At 43.3% G+C, this 20,818-nt stretch overlaps 1 non-coding gene across 1 annotated transcript; it reads left to right on the top strand.

Annotated features, from left to right (window-relative positions):
- The first annotated feature begins 257 nt into the window (after window positions 1-257).
- On the top strand, window positions 258-329 carry TRNAC-ACA (transfer RNA cysteine (anticodon ACA)). Its single transcript has one exon. It is a non-coding gene; the product is annotated as a tRNA-Cys (tRNA).
- Window positions 330-20,818: the final 20,489 nt, after the last annotated feature.

Below are 20,818 nucleotides of genomic sequence, written 5' to 3'. Positions count from 1 at the left end.
AGAACCCTGACTGGGCTCTGGCTTTTAATCTTTCACCAAACTGATGGACAGATTGAAATCCCATATAGTTGTTTTAACTCATAGTCCTTTGAAAACCAGTAATGATGAGCATTTTTCCTATATTAATATTTATTTTCTACTTACCTTCCTTTTGTTACTTGCCATCTTATGTTCTTTCTTTCTATGTTAGCATGCTTCTAATTTTCTTAATGTGTGTTCATAAATCTATATGTTAACCCCATGTCATATTTAAAACTTCCCTGGTGGCTCAGATGGTAAAGCATCTGCCTACAATGCAGGAGACCCAGGTTCAATCCCTGGGTTGGGAAGATCTCCTGGAGAAGGAAATGGCGACCCACTCCAGTATTCTTGCCTGGAAAATCCCATGAATGGAGGAGCCTGATAAGTTAAAGTCCATGGGATAGCAAAGAGTCAGACACGACTGAGCGACTTCACTTTCACTTTATGTCGTATTTACCACAAATGATCCTCTTAGTTTGCTGCCTTTTTTGATTGAGTTTTTATTGGAAAATGGCTTTAAAAATTTCTGTGGTCAATTCTATCAGGTTTTATTTGCTTTTTTTTTTTTCTTTTAATAGTATCTGCCTTTGGGCTTCTCAGCCAGCTCGGGGGTGTTCCGTCTGCCAGTGCAGGAGACGTGAGAGATGTGGGTTTGAGTGGAAATGGCAACCCACTCCAGTATTCCTGCCTGGAAAATCCCATGGACAGAGGAGCCTGGCGGGCTACAGTCCATGGGGTCTCAAAAGAGTCCGACAGGACTGAGCAACTGACTGGCTGATGACACCTTTGGTTTCATGCTTCGTATCGCGGTGTGGTAGTATGGTCCTCACCCACCCAATATTACACAAACATTCTGTGTTCGGGTTGTTAGTCCATCTTGACTGTTTTGCCTAAAATATATGTTAGTACCGTTTGCTAAAAGGATTCTGTCCAGGCAGCCACTTGAAATGCAGTGATGCAGCTCCCTGTGGGGTTGACATCAGGCTCTAAATAAAGAGCATGTTGTGAGGCTGCGTCCAAAGGCATGGCAGCCGTGTCTCTAATCGGGGTTACACTTGAGGTCCTAATTCATCGTGATTTTTAAACCAAGTGAAGAGCCTTTAGAGAGAGAGGACCTACCACCTCGTTCTATTCAGTTGAGATAAATGACTCAGCTCTTGCTTTTTATGGTGAAGCAATTTAATTTCATTTTCCTTGGATCACTGAGGTGTGGGAAAAGATTCGATGAAATGGGGTCCAAGCCCATGGAGTTCTTGGCTCTGGTTTTAGGCTACAACCAAAGAGAATCAGGAAATGGAGGGCTTCGGAAAGAAGAACTTAAAGAAGTTACTGCCATAGACCCATGGACCACTGCCCACTGCTTGGGGGTGGGAGGGGGGACATTTCTTTGTTCTTACCTCACCTGGAGGGGTAGCTGTGGATTGATTCAGCAAGTGTTTCCTGCTGAGTTTGGGTTGGTGCCAGGTAGATGCAGAAAACCCAAGCTGACATGGAAGGAACTCCACTTATCAGATGGATTTAACTGTACTCAGCAAGCCTAAAGATTTAGGTGGAAGCGCTTCTATTTTTCTGAAAATCTGAGTCCCAGAACTTTCCGGTGAATAGAGAAACTGTATGCTAAACCTCCTCCCCTCTCTCTAAGTCTGCAAAAGTACATGGGAGCAGAGACTCTGCTGAGGACGTCACAAAGGAGTCAGACGCAACTTAGAGGCTAAAACAACAGCAATTTATATAATATTGTACATTAACTATACTTCAATAAAAAGCCTTTTTCTTAAGAGACTCTGCCGTCTAAGCAGGCATTACCCCACACCAGTCCGCTCCTCCCCTTCCCATCCAAATTTGAGTTTGGTCACGTTTGGGGCCCGGTCCCATGAAAGGAGCTCAATTTCCTCAAGCACACCCTTTAGCAAGACCTTCCCTTGGACTTGACAATAATCTGCTGCTGCCAAATCTCATTCCACTTCCAGGAGGAGAAAACATATGGCCTGTTAATTTTTGCCAAAACTGATCAGAAAACAGAACTCAGTCCTCATAAAAAGGGCACAGTACCTGCCTCCCTTTTCCTTGCTGACAATAAAAATGAAGCTTGAGTTTAGGGAGCTTGAAGGAACTATTTTTCATCCAGATCCAACTCCTAGTTCCTTCTTTTCTCACCTGCTCAAACACCCTGATCACCAGGGCAGAGGACTATAAATAACTGAAATTAAAACTTTGTTAAAAATTATGTTTTATGCATAATAATATCCAGATCATTCCATAGAACTCCATTGATAATTTTTTAACTTTCCTTAAAAAGGTGGAAAAGAAACCACAGTATTTTTTTGTATTTTAATTACTCACTGAATAAAACCTGAAAGTATTTAATTATTAGATTTATGCCTCAAGATAAGTTCAATGGTAATTACAGGATGTCTTTGTTTAAATTCTAATTCCAAATAACAAAATCCCAAACACATTGGATCATTATGACTATAATTAGAATAAAGGTGTCTTACAGTTGAAACCAAAGTTTGGCTTTTTTGTTTAACCTTTTTGCACCTCATCAAAGGGGAATGCTTTGGGAAGAAATCTGTTTCAATCTCTCTAATGCTGGTTTAAAACAAAATAAAAAACATAATTGCCTGCAAGAATGCTTTTTCATTGCGATATTGGCAGAGAGAAGGCAAGCTCGGAGCTTTCAGCTTACTTGAGGTTTCAGGGCATGCTGACTTTTCTCTGGCCATTTGTCACCCTTGGACACAGGGAGAACTCAGACAACCAGGCAAAAAGATGAAATAGATGCAGCCACAATATCAAGGCAATCGAAAGAGAGGACCTATGAAATAATCCATCTTTCCCACCCCCAATTTGTCAACCAGTTTGGGGGTAACTTTTTCTGAGTTCTGCTTCAATTAAAGATGAATGAATGAAGATGGGCTTGGATTGGGTAGACCTTAGAAGGAGCCACACAGAGACTGGGATATCTAAAGCAAAAATCCATAAATAGACCTCTAACTAAGGCTCGGAAGGTATTTAGTGCTTGGGGACTGGCAGCAATCATTTATTAAGAGAAAATGAGCTTCTTCTTTCCCTGTGTTGATGAGGCTGTAGAGAAACCCTTGCTGATGGCTGCAACAGCATCTGAATCGGGCTCTCCACCCTGAAGACTTGTCCGCACTCTGTTTGGGGATTTGGGAAGTGGTAAGGGCGGTGGCTTGTGGTTTCAAGGGAGACTTGCAAGATAGGGAGTTCAGGAAGGAGAGGAGACACACATCTTAACGAAGTAAATAAACCAGACCTAGGTGGCTTCCCCTGGCTGGAGGCAGAAAGGCAAGTGCTTGCTTACTGGAAAGTGCCTGAAGACTAGAGGGATGAGAGGACAGGAGGAGGGAAGCAAAAGAAGAAAGAAAAGCTGTGCAGAGAAGCCCAGAGAGCAATCATAATACTCAGAAAAATGTCACAGTAAACCTCCAGCTGCCGGCGGTTGAGTGGAGAGAGTTCCAGACAATAGCTAAGAAAACAAGTTGAATCTTGCGTTCATTCCTGTGGTTAAAACAAGTCTGTACGACCAGGAGGAAAATTCCATTCTCCACAGACCTTAACTCCCTGCTTACCTGAACGGCAGATGCTTTCTGTTGAAAGACTCCTTAATGGAATCCATTCATTTTTTTTTTAAATGGTACAAATGAACTTGTTTACCAAACAGAAACTTAAAGTCACAGATGTAGAAAACAAATTTATGGTTACCGGGAGGGGAGTTGGGGGGAAGAGGGCGGGTGGGGAGGAGGGATAAATCGGGAGATTAGGACTGATGTATGCACACACTCCTATATATAAAATAGATAACTAATAAAACCTTTTTGATAACACAAGGAACTCTGCTGTGTGTTCTGCAATGACCTAAATGGAAACAGAATCTAAAAATGAGTGAATATATGTATATGCATAACTGCTTCACTTTGCTGGACACCTGAAACTAACACAACGTTGTACATCAACTATACTCCAACAAAAATCCATTTTTAAAAAAGTCCATTCTTAAAGACAAAACAGAGAGAAAAACCTCTTAAAGTTAGAGCTGGTGATGCACAAACACCCAGCACCCCTCTTGCCTCAACCTTTCTCTCCTGTTTGGGCCCTCACATCTTGGAAAGTACCCCCTTTCCTTCTAAGGGCCCAGTTAGTATGTTGGCTAAAGCGCAAAGAATAAAGCAAGGTTTGGGAAAAGGACAAATCCTCTTTGCCACTCTCCTGTACTCCACCCCCAACCACAACCACATTCATGTTCTGACCCTTGAGACCCAGGGATGTCAAATAAAATTAGTTGCTAGCTTAATAAATGCTTATTGAATGTCTACTATATCTCAGACTCCAGAGAAGTCATCTAGGAAGAACAACAAAGGTCAAGCTGTTGTGAAGAACTTCCAAGTCAGGAGGCACATCGCTGCTGATTGTCTGACAGATACAGCAAGCACTCTATACTGTGGACACTGAACCTGGCCTTCTCCTTTCCTTCTTTGGGATTTTCAGGAGTCCAGGTGACATGCGGCTGCCTCTGGACTCAGTGAAGCCACGTATGCCTCTTCTTCACCAAGAGCCCCAACATCTGCTCCTTTCCCTCCCTCCCAGACAAGCCTTTGATCAGCTTGCTCTGGTAGCTCTCCTGTTGGAAGACAGAGTTTATCAATAGTTGTGTTGGGTCCAGGGGAAGCTGGGAAACTAGTTATCTTTCCTTAAGCCCTTTGATTCCTAATCCGGGGCTAGGGGCTGGTTAGCACACCCAGGAGAGGGAAAACGTACTCAGAGGGACATGGATGCTGGAATCAAGCGTGTCTCCCCACTGAGAAAATATAACACCAATAATGCAGTTCTGTGGGAAAGAGGGGACATTGGTAGACCGTGGCACTCAAAGGAGAGGATAACTTATTTATAGTCAAACTGGGAAAGATTTGCAACTTGACATGTCTTCTATGCTCATCTTTTAAAAGCTTTCAGTAAATGCTAATATGTGTTTAGCTAGCTATAAAGAGAGCTATAGGAATTGATTAGTGCCCTCGGGGAGTTTATGGAAGTAGTGTGCTTACAAATTTTAACAACCAGTTCTCCAGCAGGGGGATAAATGCCCTGTTTTCTAGCTTTTGCTGGTTTCCATGGTATAAATACTCCCTCAGTGGTTGATTTTAAGCTCCAACATGAGGAATGGGGAAGAAATAGGCGCCATCATGTCTTGTTAGCTTCTATGAACTCACTCAGAACACAAACGGCGTATGGTCTAACACACTAACCCGAGATAAACAGAAGCTCCTGATCAATCGACTGATCGACATCAAATGGAAAATCTTTAACCAAGACCAAGAGGGAAGCATGTTTTAGGGGTAGCTGGGAAAATGCACGGTATCTATATCCCCCTTTCAGCTTCCTTGGAAGCACAAGATATCTATAGAAAGTCAGAGCCTGCAAAGACTGCAGATAATCAAGACCCACTCCCTATTCCTCCACTTACAAAAGGGGACCTGATTATATACAGCCTCTGCTCCAAATGTGCCACTTTTGTGGATAGATCTAATTTCCTTACCATTAGGTTGGGGGTATTGAGCAGGAACCTTGCAAAATGAACTACATTATTTTCAGAAGGAAAATCAAGCTGAACTTATTGGGGTCCTCCAAGCACCCATGGGAGAACAAGTCTGTACAGTTGACGGAGGGTGGGCGAAGGTGCCGTCAGGGTGAAGGCACTGACTGTGTCTGAATTTGTTATTCAATGACTTGCCCTGAACACAAGCTTTCTTGCAGAACAGAAACAAACCCACAAGTCTGCCAGGCTCTGGCTGCCCTAGCCTTTGAATCATTGGTGAGAAATAAGCTCTGTCTAGGAAGAAAAAAAAAAACACATTCCCATGTGAAGAACCCTAGCAGTAATTTTCTGGGCGGGAGAGCTACTGCTGTGTCTCCTGGGCAAATGTAATGGGATTGCAAAGTCTTTGGTGCTGAGAAAGCTCCAGCTTCTTCCTGCCTGTGATTCATGATCCCTGAGACAACGATGAGCAATGAAAAGTCAAAGGAACATCAAGTGAAGCTAGATTTAGGAAAATAACACATTACATTTAAATATCCATGTATATTTAATCTGTGTTTAATAATGCAAGGAATACATTACTCAAGGCTTAGGCAGATTCCACATTGAGGTTAGTTACAGAACAGCCTGGCTCGCTAAAGTTTCCCAGCCTTGGCACCACAGGAATGGAAACTTCTGGAGGAGTGAAGCGTGTCGCTGCAAACCTGGGGCACTGCAGACATGCGAACGGGAGGTTTGTGGAGGTCACCACGAAGCCAAAGTTGCTGCAGAGAGCAGAACTTGGGGTGAGCAAGAGAAACCTAAAGCTCCAGTCTCTGAACTGACTGATTCTTTTTCCCGTCCTCTGCAGGGCAGGACAGGGAATGGGAGGTAACATGATGGAGGGGCAAAGGGACTAGGGTCTCTGCTCCAGCTATTATTTTACCTCCGGTCTCCTCTCTCGTCCTTGGCTTTAATTCTAGACCACCAGATGGGGAATGGCTGCGTGGGCCCCAGGAGAAAGTCAGAGTAGTCCCCAGGGTGCAATGCCAGGCCTCCAGGACTCTTGTTGCCATCTGGAGTGGGGAGGCAGGTGAGTGTACTGGAGGATGAAGGGGGAATCACGAGTCTGCCCAGCCTTCAGTGCCGTCATGCTCCTCCCGAGCTGGAAAGGGAACCAGTGGGAACACAGCATCGCATATGCCAAGTGGCATCTGGGACCTGGAGAGAAGTAAGGGGCTGGACTGCCAAAAAGGACAAGAAATCCTTCTGCTTTGATTTGACCATCGCCCAATATAACAATGATAAAGCCTCAATTACTTTGAGCTTGTCATGACTTCCTTATTCATTTGGGGGGGACTCTAAGTCACTGACAACCTCAACTAAGGCAGTCTGAAAAGCAAAGTTACAACAGGAAAGGATCTCAAATCATAACCCAATCTCCCAATTTTACAGATAAGTAGACTGAGGCCCACAGAAGCCACGCAGCCCCTCCAAGTTTGCCCAGTCAGTGAGTGGACAAGCAGGATGAAAGCCCAAGTCTCTCACCCCAGGGATCTGTCCACGCACTCCTCTGATCCTCCTGTGAAGCCCTGCTATGGAACTAAATCACTAAGTCATACCCGACTCTTTGCGACCCCAGGAACTGTAGCCCACCAGGCTCGTCTGTCCTTTGGATTTTTCAGGCAAGAATACTGGAGTGGGTTGCCGTTTCCTCCTCTAGGGGACCTTCCTGACCCAGGGATCAAACCCACGTCTCCTGCATCTCCTGTGGTGGTGGATACTTTACCATTGAGCAACCTGGGAATCCCATGGTTTTGGGTGGTCTGCAGAAAAGGAAAGCCAACGCACCTTACATACCAGGCACTGTGCTAAGGGCTTGAGTGTATATTATCTGCAAAAGATTAAATACTAACATACCTCCACAGACGTTTACAGTCGAAAAGAAAGCTTGGCTCTGATTCTGGCTCTGCCAGTCTTCACCTGTGTGACGACGGCTCGGTCACTGTGTTTTCCTAGGTGCCCTTCCTCCCGTCACCTGTAGGACCCCCACAGGCCATTCACAGACTCAGAGTGAGGACTAGTCTGGTCCAAAACAGAAAGGAAGGGGCGAGGAGGAGGAAAAGTAGGCTGGGGACGTGGACAGATGTGACTCTCACACACGCCTGGAGGAAGCAGAACTGTGATGAGCGTCCAGCTAGGAGCCCATATGTATCCTTGAGGAAGCCGTGAAATACCTCCAAGTCTGTACTTGGGAGCATCCTCACTCTATTCCCTGTGAGAGTCTTCCCACAAATCAAAACGGTCCAAGCTGTTCCCAGAAAAGAATTGCAGGAGATGCAGGGACCTAGGTTCTTTCAACCTTCCTTCTAAGAACTGAGTCCCTAAAGATTGAAACCATCTGAAACTTCCTCATCCCCCAGAGGGCTCCTCCCTTGGAGGGAAAGCAAATTACCTGTTTATGTCATTTAGGTTAAGTACCACTTTGAGAAGCATGCTCATTCTAGCAGTTGGCACTTGGAAAAAAAAACACAAAAAACATGAGTTGTGACTCACAGGTAATTTTGAGCCAAGTGTTTTGAATTGGTTCAGGGCAGGAAAATGGCCAGGGGGCTGGATACAGAGGGGTGGAGAGGACCCACGTAGATGATGACCGAGATCTACCCAACTCAGGTCCAAAGAGGCAAGTACAGGGGAGACTCTCAGAACGTATGCTCCTGTTCTTGCTGTGTCGCTGCCAGGAGCCTCCTAAATCACTGTGAAATGGCTGCTTTCTGCTTGCCTCTATCATGTATTATGGGGCATTAATAAATAATGGGAGGTTGTAGGACCAAAAGGCGGGAAAACCCAAAGGGAAGGTGATGGAGAGGCATAATTTAACAAGTAAATGAAAGAAGCTATTAAATCATAGTTAAATTATGTTGGCACTGGCAAAAAAAAAAAAAAAAAAAAAAAAAAAAAAAGAGCTTCCTGCTGCAAAATGCTTTCAATAAAAGATTGAAATTTCTCTCCTGGCTGACAAGAGACATCTCCCAATCATAAGGATAGGAGTCTGCGGCCTGCAGTTTCTTTAGATACAGCGAATGTGGGCAAGGGCTCTGAGGATGGAGAGTTTCAAAGAGTTTCTCAGTACATACTTGTTCCAGCATGAGTCCACGTTCAACATTTGATGCCCCATCTATGACCCAACTCTTGCTAGAGGCCTCAGGAACCAGTTTGCTAGTCGATGCCTATTTTTCCACTGACTCCCTTGGGCATATTTCGGGTTTCCCACCCTAAAGGAGGGAAAATTGAGGTTACCAAAGTTGTGACTTAAAAATAACTCTTTGACTGTACATATAGTGTTCTACCTCCTCAATTACCATCATATCCATTAGCACTTTGAGATTTGCCATAATGCTGCTAGGTAGGGGGTAAACTCAGCAGGGAAACTATATCCGGTTTATCTCCGTGTGCCCAGAGATAGAAAACTGCACATTTTATAAAACTGAGTCAGATGAATGGAAAGATGTATCATACCTGGAGAGGTGGGGGAATGAATGAATTCTCATCTTATAGCTGAGAGGCTTGGAGAGTCTACGCGGCTTGCCCAAGACTGAACGATACAGTGTGGGAGTTGTAACCAAGCAGCCACACTTTCAAAAACTCAGCGCTGTGGTCTTTCAACACAACACGCTGTCTCTCTTCAAGGTCACACAGTAAAGTAGATCAGAGCCTGGACTCTCACAGGCAGAAAAAGGACACATTTTTCTCCGTTGGGGCTGTCTTTCTGATTGTGGCATAGACTGCTGTTGAGCATTTGAAGGACCTCGAGGGTCTCCCTATCTGAAGGAAGCTTCCAGAATCCTTTGGCAGAAGAGCCACACAGAAGCCAGGCCACTACACAGTAAGGCTCTCCCTTTCCCTGTTTCCAGGGATGTTTGCTTGGGTGTTGGCAGGGAAACTTGCTGCCATTCAACTTCTCAGACATGCTCAGGCCCCAAGCCCCAGTGGGAGAAGTGTGTGTATCAACACGCCAGGGGAATAAAGTCATGGCAGAGTAGATTTGTTTGGACAGGCAGGCTTAGCGGTCTGACAGGGTGTGCAAGACATCCATGCTACCCTGCATTTTAAAAAGGAGCTACTTGGCAAACATACCAGGTAGCTAGGGGATAAGTTTATCCAGGGTTCCTGAATGGTCAAGGGTACAGGGGTTGATTGGAGCATCTTTCATGAAGGGGCCTCTGAACCTCTCTCCAGACAACAGCAGCTGCACCCAACTGTGCTTAGTCAGAGAATCTTTCCATCAGGAAAAAAGATAAGAAGGTTACCTAGAGGCCTGCACTCACCAACAAGAAGCTCTGCTGTGGGCTTCAGCATGGGAGAGAACCAGCCTCCAGCACTTACAACTTGCTACTTAGGTAATTTTGAACAAGTTGTCTAACCTCTTTGAGCTTGATTTCTTCTTCTTTTAAATGGGACTATTTGAACCTACTGAATACATTAGTGTCAGATTCAGCTACAGGTGACGGAAACTCAAAAACCCCAAAGGACTTAATATGTTAAAGAGAATAGTAATAACCTGGATGCAAGTAGTTTCAGATGAGTAGGATGGCTCCACAGGCCATCAGGGCTGAAGGCTGCTTTTATCCGATTGTCCCACCATCCTGCCACACCGTCCTGTTCATACCACATGGTTCAAGACGGCTTTGCCAGCTCCAGGCACTCTGTCCAAAGTCCAGTCATCAGGCAGAAGGGAAAGCACCATCCTTGCTTTAAGGGTATTTCTCAGAAGTTCCCCATAGCCCTTCCTCTTAGAGTCCACTGGCCAGAAGTTAGTCACACAAGCCATATCTCCATGCAAGACAGGCTGAAAGATTTAATTTTTATTTCTAATGTCCATGTACCCAGCCAAAGCTCAGAGGTTTCATTTCTTATTAAAAGCAGGAGTTCAGCATCAGGGCAACAATCAATAAAGTCTCTTGTGTCTAATTTATAGGACAAAATGAAACGGTGGCTGTAAATCATCTGATTCAGAGCCTTGCATGTAGGTAGGGCTTGGTAAATGCTGATGTCTGCTATGGTTAAGGTTGATGCACATTCACTCAGGAATAGATTTCTGTGGGAGATGCTTGGCAATGGCCAATACCTGACTTCATCCCAGGGACACTGTGTCATTCCATCAAAAATATCACTCTGATCAAAGTGAAGGTCCCAGTTAAGTCAAAGAGTGAACTTGGAGAGGGTTCAGAGGAGAGAAATGCAGATGAGTAAAGCACAGGTAAACAGTACTTATGAGAGACAGATGAAGGAAGCCATGGAGATTTCAACCAGAAGGCAAGGGTCTTCAAAGTTGCAATATCTATTTTATCAGTGATGGCAGCCAAATTCCACTTTCCGCCACTGATGGGAAAAGCAAAGAAAAAAATATGAAACAAGGTGAGAATTGGATGATTTCTTGGGTTCTCATGTATATAAATTTTCATGCAGGGGAAAAAGATGGAGGAGGAGGAGGACGGGTATTGTCACTGTAAAGAAGAATTGCTTTATTGGCATCTCGTGGCTGGCTATCCAATAGGTTATTTCTTGAATATAAGAAGAAACAGTAAGATTGCTGAAGGAATATGGGTATGAAGGCTGTATCACTCAAGGTTATTCTCCAGAAAGAGAAAGAGACCCAGAGAGATGGATTGATTTTAAATCATTGGCTCATAAAATTGTGTAGGCTAGCAAGTCCCAACCTGCAGAGTTGGCCTGCAGGCTGGAGACCCAGGAAAGAGTTGATGCTGTAGCTTGAGTCCAGAGGTAGTCTGCCACGGCCTGGGGAATTCTCTCTTCCTCGGAAGAGGACAGCATTTTTCTTAAAGTGTTAACAGATTGGACGAGGGCCACCCACATGACGAAGGGTAATCTACTTTACTCAAAGTCTCTGGCACTTAAATGTTAAACTCATCTGAAAAACACCTCCATGGCAGCATTCAGGGGAGTTGGTCAAATATCCAGGTACCATGGCCTAGCCACTTTGACACAGAAAATCAACCATCACAAAGACCACTGGAGTCTGATCCAGCAAGAGTCATATTTAGTTGGGTAGCTCTTTTTGCAGTTAGGTTCTTTTTGCTTGAAAAGTCTTTAATAGGCAAACAAATAGATGACAAACAAATACTTAGAAATATTTTAAAATACAAAAGACGTACATCAACAAAGGAGTCAGGCTCAAGAAATCGGTCATGGGTTTTCATTTCAGAAACGAAAAAAAGTTGAAACCAAAAAGGCAGTGGGTGGGAGGTGAGGTCTTCAGCCTGGACAGCATGTAAAAGAATGAAATGACAGGAAATGATCACAACCAGGAAGTGGCTGACTGATGAAAAGCCTGTGACGGACTAAAGCAGTAGATGGATATTTCATAGAAATTTTAATTGACTTTTTGTCCTCATTGCTTCCAGTAGAACTAAGGTAGCTAGGGGAGGAGATATAGTGAGTGAGTGAACACGCTGAGTATGTGGGTGTATATGTGTTTATGTTTGAAATGCATTTAAACAAAAGAAAGAAGAATAAACAGGAGAAGGATAAGAATATCAGTACTTTTACATTTATTTTTATCAAAGTATAGTTGATTTACAATGTTGTATTAATTTCTCTTGTATAGTGAAGTGGCTCAACTATGCACAAATATACGTTCTTCCTATTGTGATTTATCCAAGGATATTGTTTATAATTCCCTGTGCTGTACATTAGGACCTTGTTAATTCATTCTATATGTAATAGCTGGTATCTGCTAACCCTAAACCCCTAGTCACCCCTCCCCCCATTCTCTGTGTTTGTGGGTCTGTTTCTGTTTTGTAGGTAAGTTTATTTGTGCCATATGTTATATTCCACATATAAGTGATATCACATGATATTTGTCTCTCTCTTTCTGGCCTATTTCACTTAGTATGATAATCTCTAGTTGCATCCATTTGCTGCAAATGACATTATTTTGTTCTTTTGTTTGACTGAGTAATATTCCATTGTGTATACACACCATGTCTTCCTTATTCATTTATCTGTTTGTGGGATATTTAGGTTGCTTCCATGTTTTGACTATTGCAAATAGTGCTGCTATGAACACAGGGGTGCTTGTATCTTTGAATTATCGTGTTGTCCAGCTTTATGCCCAGAAATAGGATGGCTGTATCATATGGAAATTCTATTTGTAGTTTTCTGAGGAAGTGGAAGTAGAAGTATAGTCACTCAGTCGTGTCCAACTCTTTGTGACCCCATCAACTGTAGCCTACCAGGCTCCTCCATCTGTGGGATTTTCCAGGCAAGAGTACTGGAGTGGGTTGCCATTTCTTTCTCCAAAGGATCTTCCTGACCTAGGGATTGAACCCAGGTTTCCCACATTGTAGGCAGACGCTTTACCATCTAAGCCAACTTTCTGAGGAAGGAAATCAGCATGCCAGCCCAGCCTTCCCAGTCCTGGCTCCCTGAAACTTTCCCACCTCGTGGATTTTCCTGGCGTTGCATCTTTAGGCTGGAATCCTTCTTCCTGTCCCTCAGCCCCCCCATGGAGTTTTCCAAACCCAGTGCTGTGCTGCCTTCATCACCTAGTCCTTTCTTTTTCATTTTAATTGCAAGAAGAATGAATCTGTCATAAAATACTCATTCATCAGGAAAGTATAAAGTAAAAGATTTCTCCACGCTGTCCCTCCCACCGCCACTATGAAGAACAACAACCTGGCTTGTCCCTGGTGCCAGGGATGAGGGTTTGATGGGCATCTAAAGCTCTCCGATCCCCTCATTTAGGTAAGCAGGTAAGATCTCTCCAGCCTCTGAAGTGCACTGGCGCTTAGTGTCCTTGTTATGATATTTTATCTTGTTCTGCATCGTGTTACAGTTGTGCTGTGCTTAGGTGCTCAGTCGTGTCCATCTCTTTGCAACCCCATGGACTATAGCCCACCAGGCTCCTCTGTCCATGGGGATTCTCCAGGCAAGAATATTGGAGTGGGTTGCCACGCCCTCCTGTTATTACAGTACAGTATTGCAGTTATATATAGACTTATCTTGATTGACCTCTGCACTCACCCAAATGTAATTTATCTGAGGATCCTCTGTGTTTCGCCTTTGCAGAGCATAGGACAATCTGCTCCATATTTGGTTTAGTGCATCAAACCTCTGTGAGCTCCTGCCCTGGTCCTATTCAGCTAAGAACCAAAGAGGAAAAACACAACCCAATCTTCAAGGAATCTGCAGCTTAGGTGATCTTTCCCTACTATCAGACAACCAACAAAACTGTTTGTGGAACGTTTGGGTACTAACGAGAGTTGAATGGGCTTCCCTGGTGGGTCAGTGGTAAAGAATCTACCTGCCAATGCAGGAGACCCTGCCTTCAATCCTTGGTCCAGAAAGATCCCCTGGAGAAGGACATGGCAGCCCACTCCAGTATTCTTGCCTGGGAAATTCCATGGACAGAGGAGACTGGTGGGCTACAGTCCATGGGATGGCTAAAGAGTCGGACACAATTTAGTGACTAAATAACAATACAAAAGCAATAGACCCTGTGGAGACAGTACTCCTTTGAGGAAAAAAAAAAAAAAATGCTAGCCAAAAATAGTAGGAGTACTTAAAAAGCAATCAGCAAATGTGAACACTTGATACTGAGTTCGAAATAGGTCGGGGGCAGAGGAGGGGGGTTCGGTGGTAGGGAGCAGGGAATAAGAAGGAATGTGAGTGGAGGGGGTGGTTCAGATGGAAATTCTCTAGAGGAGAGTGGCTGAGGGGGCAGCTGGAGCACCTGGGATGTTATTTATGATGCACTGAAAGTTGTCAACGGCATTCTTCCGGAGAATTCTGCCTGCAAGGGGAAATCATTTAAAAAGAAGACCTACCACACTGGACTAGATGAAGCCTCCTAGCTTCTAGTGGACTCCTTCTAACCCTGGAGATAAATTTCTTTTTCTGTTGCTCTTTCCTGGTCTTTGGTCATCAGCTATTATCTATATTTTCAGTAAGTGTAGCATATATTTAGTAAAGAGGATTTGATGACAGAAAGACCAGGGTTTGGATGTTGACTCTGAGTTCACTGGGCACCAGAGAAACTGAGAGCCTGAACTTTCCCATCTGTAAAATGGGAATAAAAGTACCTAACACCCAGAGCTGTTGTGAGATGAGATTTAACTACATTTGGGCAATGATTTAGCCCAGTAGGTGGCACAAAGCCTGTGGTCAATGAACAGGAGCTATTTTTATCATTAGTCCCCTTACCTCTAACTAGAACATAGTCATTTCCAAGAGAGAGAGGACTCTAAGCTTCTAGACACTAGCCAGATTCCCACAGGCTAAGAGCACTCATGAACTGCCACTGAGGTTCCTGCTTGAAGAAGACTTCTCTCAAAGGAGATGGAAATACACAAGTTCCTATAGCAGCTCTTCGTGGATGGAGCCAAGAACTGAGATGGGTGGACGAAACTCTCCCACGAAGTTTTAAAGATAGTTTAAGAGCCATAAAAGGGTTGGAGAGTAGGAATGTGAATGACCAAAGGATCATTCCGATCAGAATGAAGGCCCTTGAAATGCATTGTCTCAGACTTGTTTTCTTTAGTTTTTTCAAGGCAGGGTTAAATATCTTCCATGGAAAGATGATATTTCTGTAAAATGTGGCATTTGTGTAAGAAACCAGACCATCACTTGTGTGCAACTATAGCTATAAGGCAATGATCTGAAATCTTGAGAGACGTGAACTCAAATCTTTGTCCTGATTCAAAGGAAAAATACTATTCCCGCAAAGAAGAGTTGAAAATAGATGATTTGTTCCAGTTTCCTTGGGCCTTACAAATGCATATTTTCATACCAAATCTCACTCTATGTACTGTATACAAGATCAAACTTAGGGAGGATGAGATCAATATTGAAACCTCTGCCTGAGATCTCATTTCTTTAATACCTTTCTCATTTCCTTTAGTGGTAGAAATAGAGCTAATCTCTGTCTTTCAAAAAGTTGTTTTGCATTTTTTGATCGGGAAGAATTAAATTGAATTAGATGGCTCTGGAGGTTATTAGAACCATTAGATTTGGCATAATGGATATACCTTAGAGAAAACATTTACATAAGGAAATCAAAGCTGGACTCGTATTTTATCCAGTACTCTGACCTCTATTGAATTCTGACAAGCAGAATTTAGCTGAATATTTCTTAAGATGGTGCATGTAACAAAATACATTCCCTAAGATATTTATATAATTCAATATTTTCTTTTGCTCAATAGAAAAACTGCCAAGAGACAGAGTGGGGTGGGGGGTGGATGGAGAGAGAGAGAGGTCTTTTCAAATATTTATAGACATATTTTTCATCTGGATCCTTATTTGAATTTTGCTCTCATTTAGAATACAGTTCTGACAACTCCATCATTAATACCAGTTTTGGCAATATTCCATGAAAAGACACCAGTATAACACAAAATCTAGATGTGAAGATGATTATGATGTCATATTTAAAAAAGGAAAAGAGAATTAAAAGAAGAAACCTATCTGAAACCATCAGAAATAAAATTCTCTTTGGGATAAAATGATCTCTTCCAGAAACGCAGCTATTTAAAATAAGATTAAAGTGGTATTTTATAAGAACTAAAGCAGAATATAAATGATCTCTCCCTGAATGAACTCAAATTTGCATACAATGGAAGGTAAAAGAGAAAGAGAGCGTTTTTAGTTTATCAGACTGAAAAACTCCACTATGTCTTACAATTTCTCAACATACACTCCTACATCAATAACATCAGGGGTCCAGGTTAATGAAGAAAATTCTAGGGCTCCAGGACCTCAGAATCAGAATGTGTTTGGAGGAGAGGAAGAGATTCTGCATTTTAAACAAGCCTTCACTGATGGTGGAAACCTCTGTTTTGAAGGGTCTCTGGGGGATCCAGGTGGACCCGGACAGAATTAGGAGCAGGTTGCTTGTCCCGAGAACCACTGTCTCTACTCAGTAGTCCTGAGTTCAAGCCCTTCCTATCTCTACCAAAGTGACCTTAAACTTAATCACCTAATTAAGTCACAAGTCAGTCTCCCAGTTTTCTCATTTATCAAATGGCATCATTTGTTTCACAGCTTTGAGAAGGTGATAGTCTATCAAAGTTCCTCTTTGTTACCGCTAGTGTTGTTACGTGGCCAAAGGTGTGATAATCAATGGCACTGTTGTTTAACTATCAACATGGCGCTGTAAAGAGAAGAAATGTAGAGATCACAAACTAAATACTGTAGCCCAGAAAATAACTAGCTAGTAAAATTCTATACAATCATCAAATGCGTGTCAAGAGTAAATATGAATCAGTCTGTTGGCACACACCGAGATGAAAAGAATATTGATGGGAAAGACAAGGTAGAATTAATCTGGGACAAGGCCATGATGATGCATGAATAATCAGACCAGGGTGGTTGCCAGGAAGTATGTGGTTTTGTTTCCCAGAGGTATCTGGATGATGAGGGTTGGTGAGAGGGGGACATGGACAGGTGAGATCTGGGAACTGAAATCAGAGAGGAATGGAGACATCTCCAAAGGCTTGTGTCTGAGATGAAGGGCATTAGATGGAGGAAGGTGAGCCAGACATGGCAGTTAGAAACCACAGCAAAGGAATAATGAAGAATCCTAAGCTAAAGTTTGCTTCTAACTCTGAAGCGAATCATCAGAATGCCATGATAGATGAAATTTTAAAATATTTCCCTGGTCACAGATGATGCAAGCTTGTTGAAAACCACAGCCTTGCTCTCCTTTCAGGTTTCCTACAACTGCGGGAGGGGGTGGGGGAGGAAAAGAGGGCAGGAGGCAGCTATGCTTCTTCTGGAATGGGAGCCAGAAACATTAGGACCAAAAGTCGTTTCATTCCAAAAGGGTAGAGCTCTGGTTTCCTCCGTGTCAAGCTCTTTGGAATTTAAATTTAAATTGAAGATTCCTGCCCTTGAATCCCAGATACTTCGCTGTCCCTGGAAGTTCTGTTCCGTGCCTAGCTTTTAGTCATTGTGCTGTCTTGTCTGAGAAGGCCCTTCCTTACCCCTGTCTCTGACTTTCGAAGTCCTAATTATCCCTAAGGACCAATTCTAAGTGTCAATGCATCCCCTGCCCTCCTCTTCACTACGTCCATCCCTCCCTTCTCTCTGACCTGTGTTCATGTTAGGCATCTGCATGAGTCTATGTAAAGAAGGTTCCTGGAAGTCAAGGAAGACATCTGATCCACTATGTGTCTCTTTAGATGCTTTCTTCCATGTAGGAGGAACGCTCAAAACACATTTACAATGATACCCCCCTCATCCTATATCTTTACTGGACCTCGGGGTGTTTCTTTGACCTGAATGATAGAACATCATTCAACAGACCCAACAAAGAAATAAACAGCCATGGGGTTCTCTGAACCTTACAGCAGGATCGAAAGAAGGCTGCTTCTGTGCCAGCAAGCCAGAGGATCACAGTAAAGGCTGCCTTAACCAGAGATCTTTGTTAGGCGGGATCATCTATTATTGAAGGGCGAGACCCTAGGACTCCTGTTTGGCCTTTCTCTGCCGTCAGGCTTGCCCTTTCTCTTGCAGTTGCGTGTGGTCAGGGTAGACGCCTCCACTCACTGTACGCTGGCAGGTCTGGCCTGTGCTTGGAATTCTCTCTGCTGGTTGCATATTGTAGGAGCTCCCTATGGACTAAAGCCATAAAACAGATCAAATCAAGGAGAGTAAAACATGTCAGGTGTCTGAATATGGCTCCTCTAGACTCTAGAAGGAACTGGTCAAGTGCAACTCCAGTTCATATGCTTGTTTCCACCCAGAACTGGGCTATAAACATCCTAGTGAATGAATCCGTATTAATTGGGATTCTCAAGCAGGAAAATTTGATCTCAGTTTCTGTTCTTAGGGTGCTCAAAGACTGTCTGTGCTGGAAGGGAATTTCAGATCACTCAATCCAACACCTTGTTTCAGAAAGAGACAGAAATAAGAGAGGGGAAAGGACTTCCTCAAAGGATAGAATCTATCAGTGGCAATGTGGGACCAGAGCCCTCAAGTTTTTCAGCTTCTCCATCAAGATTTCCACCTCTAAGGGAAGCAACACTTCATTTTCCCATATAAAGAATCCCAGCGGACACTTTCACATCCATCCCTAGTGGAGTCCAACTTCCCACTTGGTTTATCAACAGGTCAAGAAAACCCCCTCCGTTAGAATGTAGCTCGTGCAAGGAGAACTCACTTGAACAAGCAAACGTGTCCTGCTGGATCGCCACTGCTTCTCCAGCAGCGAACCCTCGCCCCTGTGTGCCAGCCCGCCCCCCGCCCACCTGGCTGTCTTCACCCATCACCTTCTCAGAGGGTGCTTCTCCGGTATCCTTATCCACACTGTGCCGCACAGACACACACCTGCTGGTTATAGCCTATCTCCGTGATTTTTCAACCTCCATGGTGACTTTTGTGAATTGAGATCATGGGATTTGTTTAGCTTTCTGTCTTCTCATGCCACAGTGTAAGCCCCATTAGGTCAGGAACCTTCTCTGTAGCGTTTACCACACCTAGAAGACTGCCGGGTACAGAGCTGGTACTTGGCTATTGTCTGCTGTATAAAGGAGTGAAAGAACGAACTGAAAAAGGAATAGAAATCTGGGCTGTCACTTACAGATAGATACAATCTGCACACAGAGGGAGGGGAGAAATCATCTTTTTTTATGGACCCTACTTGCCAGCAAAGTCTAGAATGTTAACACAATGGCAACATTCTCTTTGTTAACTACAAATCAAAGGGGAAAGGCAATAATGTTGGGCCAAACATTTCAACCACCTTGTCCAATTTATTCAAAGAGCGGGTGTAGAATCCTAGTCCAGGAAGGATACACCATTGTTGGCACTACACACAGGCACACAGGGAGTGTGCACACTCATATATACACTCATTTACATCCTCCTATTTCCTCCCACCTACTGATACTCTAACAGTTCTCAAGCTAAAACTGACATGATGCTGTTACGTATCTCAGAGGAACCACATATTCACGGAATTCAAGAGACCAGAGAGGCTGGGCTATTGGGGAAAAATTATATTTGTCATTTTTCACAGGAAAGATATTTGTTTAGTCCAAGAACAAGCAAAGAAATGTTGAAAATTTCTTTTGCAAGGACTTTTTGACATCATTCATTTTTTTCCCTACAATTCTATCCCCTCTGCCTTATAGATACATTCAGCACTAAGATGTAAACATATTCCAAGTTTCAAAAAAAAGAAATTACTTTTTTTTTATAAAGAAATGCCCACAGTGTCACAATTGTGCATGAGAATACACAATTCCCATTAAGCTCTGTACATGTCCAAATACGGTGGAGAATTCAGAGGGAAGCAAATTCAAATTCCAGTTTAATTTCTGTTTTCCTGTTTAGTTCCAAGCTCAGTGTGTGCTCTTATAAGTTGACAAGGAGTAACATTGCACCTATTAGCACTCGTCAACCGAAAGGAGATTGTTCGGGTTTCAATAAATGTTTTTTGAATTGGATTTAGGTTGGTGAGAAAATAAATTAAGTCGGAAATTCTTTGAGGGAAATTACATATTGAAATGAACAGTTTGATGCACAACCCCTCCATCACCCCTGGAGGGGGAAAAAAAAGACAGACAGAAAGAAAAAAAAGCAGAAGTCTTGCTTTTCTGAGCTGTGAGAATTTCTTCTGCTCATGCATCTGTGAACACTTTACAAGGCGATGTCTACAGTTGGATTTTTACAGCCTATGTTTGAATGGGAGCTTGCATGACATCTGGGGCTATATTTTTGGAGAAATTTCAAAGCTAGTGATTTCCAGTTTTTAATCACCAGAGTATTTATTTTCTCCCAAAGCATAATTATCCATGCCTCCACACTTATTTTCTACGGGAGCAGTGCAAAATGAAAATCAGACTGAATTAGTAACTTGATCTTGCATCTGTCAGGGCTCGATGGCTCTTACCTGCTCCAGAGGTTGAAAGTCAGTGTGCTGACCTCACCTCACCATGTTGGAAAAATTGAACACATGGCCGTTGTCAAGGACAAGACACTCTCGGTCATAAGAACAAAAGGAACGGCAAAGGCTAATGAGGGAAGAGACCACACAACCCAGACGAGTACAGAGCATCCTGCCCCCTCTGCTCAGATCCGGGTCGTGTTCGCGGCTACAGGTGTAGAGGAAAGAGAGGTAGGCTTTGCACATGTTATTTTCAACATCCTCTCCTGAGAAAGGAAAACCTCACAATGCAGCAGGCTGCTCCCATGTCAGGGAATGAATAAGAGCTTGCTTTTCACTGAGGTTTAATC

Source organism: Muntiacus reevesi, chromosome 5 (genome assembly GCF_963930625.1).
Source record: "Muntiacus reevesi chromosome 5, mMunRee1.1, whole genome shotgun sequence".
Taxonomy (NCBI): Eukaryota; Metazoa; Chordata; class Mammalia; order Artiodactyla; family Cervidae; genus Muntiacus; species Muntiacus reevesi.
This window is presented reverse-complemented; position numbering and strand designations above follow the sequence as displayed.